This window comes from Petromyzon marinus (assembly GCF_048934315.1).
Source record: "Petromyzon marinus isolate PM22_M1 ecotype Great Lakes invasive population chromosome 78 unlocalized genomic scaffold, UKy_Petmar_22M1.pri1.0 chr78_unloc.1, whole genome shotgun sequence".
In the NCBI taxonomy this organism is placed as follows: domain Eukaryota; kingdom Metazoa; phylum Chordata; class Hyperoartia; order Petromyzontiformes; family Petromyzontidae; genus Petromyzon; species Petromyzon marinus.
In genome coordinates this window covers 1,445,255-1,450,215 of record NW_027422625.1, presented here as the reverse complement: position 1 = coordinate 1,450,215, position 4,961 = coordinate 1,445,255, and positions in this window count along the sequence as shown.

Here is a 4,961-nt window from a genome sequence, read left to right as displayed (position 1 = left end):
ACAGGGTTCAGTGTTAATCAGTGAGACTCCCATAGGGTTCAGTGTTAATCAGTGAGACTCCCTCAGGGTTCAGTGTTAATCAGTGAGATTCCCATAGGGTTAAGTGTTAATCAGTGAGACTCCCACAGGATGCAGTGTTAATCAGTGAGACTCCAATAGGGTTCAGTGTTAATCAGTGAGACTCCCTCAGGGTTCAGTGTTAATCAGTGAGACTCCCATAGGGTTAAGTGTTAATCAGTGAGACTCCCATATGGTTCAGTGTTAATCAGTGAGACTCCCATAGGGTTCAGTCTTAATCAGTGAGACTCCCACAGGGTTCAGTGTTAATCAGTGAGACTCCCATAGGGTTAAGTGTTAATCAGTGAGACTCCCAAAGGGTTCAGTGTTAATCAGTGAGACTCCCATAGGGTTCAGTGTTAATCAGTGAGACTCCCTCAGGGTTCAGTGTTAATCAGTGAGACTCCCACAGGGTTCAGTGTTAATCAGTGAGACTCCCACAGCGTTCAGTCTTAATCAGTGAGACTCCCACAGGGTTAAGTGTTAATCAGTGAGACTCCCATAGGGTTAAGTGTTAATCAGTGAGACTCCCAAAGGGTTCAGTGTTAATCAGTGAGACTCCCATAGGGTTCAGTGTTAATCAGTGAGATCCCCACAGGGTTCAGTGTTAATCAGTGAGACTCCCACAGGGTTCAGTGTTAATCAGTGAGACACCCACAGGGTTCAGTCTTAATCAGTGAGACTCCCACAGGGTTCAGTGTTAATCAGTGAGACTCCCATAGGGTTAAGTGTTAATCAGTGAGACTCCCAAAGGGTTCAGTGTTAATCAGTGAGACTCCCATAGGGTTCGGTGTTAATCAGTGAGACTCCCACAGGATTCAGTGTTAATCAGTGAGACTCTCACAGGGTTCAGTGTTAATCAGTGAGACTCCCACAGGATTCAGTGTTAATCATTGAGACTCCCATAGGGTTCATTCTTAATCAGTGAGACTACCACAGGGTTCAGTGTTAATCGGTGAGACTCCCACAGTGTTCAGTGTTAATCAGTGAGACTCCCACAGGGTTCAGTGTTAATCAGTGAGACTCCCACAGGGTTCAGTGTTAATCAATGAGACTCCCATAGGTTTCAGTGTTAATCAGTGAGACTCCCACAGGGTTCAGTGTTGATCAGTGAGACTCCCATAGGGTTCAGTGTTAATCAGTGAGACTCCCTCAGGGTTCAGTGTTAATCAGTGAGACTCCCATAGGGTTAATTGTTAATCAGTGAGACTCCCACAGGGTTCAGTGTTAATCAGTGAGACTCCCACAGGGTTCATTGTTAATCAGTGAGACTCCCACAGGGTTCAGTGTTAATCAGTGAGACTCCCATAGGGTTCAGTGTTAATCAGTGAGACTCCCACAGGGTTCAGTGTTAATCAGTGAGACTCCCACAGTGTTCAGTGTTAATCAGTGAGACTCCCACAGGGTTCATGTGTTAATCAGTGAGACTCCCATAGGGTTCAGTGTTAATCATTGAGACTCCCACAGGGTTCAGTGTTAATCATTGAGACTCCCATAGGGTTCAGTGGTAATCAATGAGACTCCCATATGGTTAAGTGTTAATCAGTGAGACTCCCACAGGGTTCAGTGTTAAGCAGTGAGACTCCCACAGGGTTCAGTGTTAATCAGTGAGACTCCCACAGTGTTCAGTGTTAATCAGTGAGACTCCCACAGGGTTCATGTGTTAATCAGTGAGACTTGTACAGGGTTCAGTCTTAATCAGTGAGACTCCCATAGGGTTCAGTGTTAATCAGTGAGACTTCCATATGGTTCAGTGTTAATCAGTAAGACTCCCAGAGGGTTCAGTGTTAATCAGTGAGACTCCCATAGGGTACAGTGTTAATCAGTGAGACTCCCACAGGGTTCAGTGTTAATAAGTGAGACTCCCATAGGGTTCAGTGTTAATCAGTGAGACTCCCACAGGGTTCAGTGTTAATCAGTGAGACTCTCACATGGTTCAGTGTTAATCAGTGAGACTCCCACAGGGATCAGTGTTAATCAGTGACACTCCCATAGGGTTCAGTGTTAATCAGTGAGACTCCCACAGGGTTCAGTGTTAATCCGTGAGACTCCCACAGGGTTCAGTGTTAATCAGTGAGTCTCCCATAGGGTTCAGTGTTAATCAGTGAGACTCCCACAGGGTTCAGTGTTAATCCATGAGACTCCCACAGGGTTCAGTGTTAATCAGTGAGACTCCCATAGGGTTCAGTGTTAATCAGTGAGACTCCGACAGGGTTCATTGTTAATCAGTGAGACTCCCTCAGTGTTCATTGTTAATCAGTGAGACTCCCTCAGGGTTCAGTGTTAATAACTGAGACTCCCACAGCGCTCAGTGTTAATCAGTGAGACTCCCATAGGGTTCAGTGTTAATCAGTGAGAATCCCATAGAGTGCAGTGTTAATCAGTGAGACTCCCCAAGGGTTCAGTGTTAATCAGTGAGACTCCCATAGGTTTCAGTGTTAATCAGTCAGACTCCGACAGGGTTCAGTGTTAATCAGTGAGACTCCCATAGGGTTCAGTGTTAATCAGTGAGACTCCCTCAGGGTTCAGTGTTAATCAGTGAGATTCCCATAGGATTAAGTGTTAATCAGTGAGACTCCCACAGGATGCAGTGTTAATCAGTGAGACTCCCATAGGGTTCAGTGTTAATCAGTGAGACTCCCTCAGGGTTCAGTGTTAATCAGTGAGACTCCCATAGGGTTAAGTGTTAATCAGTGAGACTCCCATATGGTTCAGTGTTAATCAGTGAGACTCCCATAGGGTTCAGTCTTAATCAGTGAGACTCCCACAGGGTTCAGTGTTAATCAGTGAGACTCCCATAGGGTTAAGTGTTAATCAGTGAGACTCCCAAAGGGTTCAGTGTTAATCAGTGAGACTCCCATAGGGTTCAGTGTTAATCAGTGAGACTCCCTCAGGGTTCAGTGTTAATCAGTGAGACTCCCACAGGGTTCAGTGTTAATCAGTGAGACTCCCACAGGGTTCAGTCTTAATCAGTGAGACTCCCACAGGGTTAAGTGTTAATCAGTGAGACTCCCACAGGATTCAGTGTTAATCAGTGAGACTCCCATAGGGTTCATTCTTAATCAGTGAGACTCCCACAGGGTTCAGTGTTAATCGGTGAGACTCCCACAGTGTTCAGTGTTAATCAGTGAGACTCCCACAGGGTTCAGTGTTAATCAGTGAGACTCCCACAGGGTTCAGTGTTAATCAATGAGACTCCCATAGGTTTCAGTGTTAATCAGTGAGACTCCCACAGGGTTCAGTGTTGATCAGTGAGACTCCCATAGGGTTCAGTGTTAATCAGTGAGACTCCCTCAGGGTTCAGTGTTAATCAGTGAGACTCCCATAGGGTTAATTGTTAATCAGTGAGACTCCCACAGGGTTCAGTGTTAATCAGTGAGACTCCCACAGGGTTCATTGTTAATCAGTGAGACTCCTACAGGGTTCAGTGTTAATCAGTGAGACTCCCATAGGGTTCAGTGTTAATCAGTGAGACTCCCACAGGGTTCAGTGTTAATCAGTGAGACTCCCACAGTGTTCAGTGTTAATCAGTGAGACTCCCACAGGGTTCATGTGTTAATCAGTGAGACTCCCATAGGGTTCAGTGTTAATCATTGAGACTCCCACAGGGTTCAGTGTTAATCATTGAGACTCCCATAGGGTTCAGTGGTAATCAATGAGACTCCCATATGGTTAAGTGTTAATCAGTGAGACTCCCACAGGGTTCAGTGTTAAGCAGTGAGACTCCCACAGGGTTCAGTGTTAATCAGTGAGACTCCCACAGTGTTCAGTGTTAATCAGTGAGACTCCCACAGGGTTCATGTGTTAATCAGTGAGACTTGTACAGGGTTCAGTGTTAATCAGTGAGACTCCCATTGGGTTCATTCTTAATCAGTGAGAATCCCACAGGGTTCAGTGTTAATCAGTGAGACTCCCACAGTGTTCAATGTTAATCAGTGAGACTCCCACAGTGTTCAGTGTTATTCAGTGAGATTCCCATAGGGTTCGGTATTAATCACTGAGACTCCCACAGGGTTCAGTGTTAATCAGTGATAATCCCATAGGGTTAAGTGTTATTCAGTGAGACTCCCACAGTGTTCAGTGTTAATCAGTGAGACTCCCAAAGGGTTCAGTGTTAATCAGTGAGACTCCCATAGGGTTCAGTGTTAATCAGTGAGACTCCCACAGGATTCAGTGTTAATCAGTGAGACTCTCACAGGGTTCAGTGTTAATCAGTGAGACTCCCACAGGGTTCAGTGTTAATCAGTGAGACTCCCACAGGGTTCAGTGTTAATCAATGAGACTCCCATACGTTTCAGTGTTAATCAGTGAGACTCCCACAGGGTTCAGTGTTGATCAGTGAGACTCCCATAGGGTTCAGTGTTAATCAGTGAGACTCCCTCAGGGTTCAGTGTTAATCAGTGAGACTCCCATAGGGTTAATTGTTAATCAGTGAGACTCCCACAGGGTGCAGTGTTAATCAGTGAGACTCCCACAGGGTTCAGTGTTAATCAGTGAGACTCCCATAGGGTTCAGTGTTAATCAGTGAGACTCCCACAGGGTTCAGTGTTAATCAGTGAGACTCCCACAGTGTTCAGTGTTAATCAGTGAGACTCCCACAGGGTTCATTTGTTAATCAGTGAGACTCCCATAGGGTTCAGTGTTAATCATTGAGACTACCACAGGGTTCAGTGTTAATCATTGAGACTCCCATAAGGTTCAGTGGTTATCAATGAGACTCCCATATGGTTAAGTGTTAATCAGTGAGACTCCCACAGGGTTCAGTGTTAATCAGTGAGACTCCCACAGGGTTCAGTGTTAATCAGTGAGACTCCCACAGTGTTCAGTGTTAATCAGTGAGACTCCCACAGGGTTCATGTGTTAATCAGTGAGACTCCCACAGGGTTCAGTGTTAATCAGTGAGA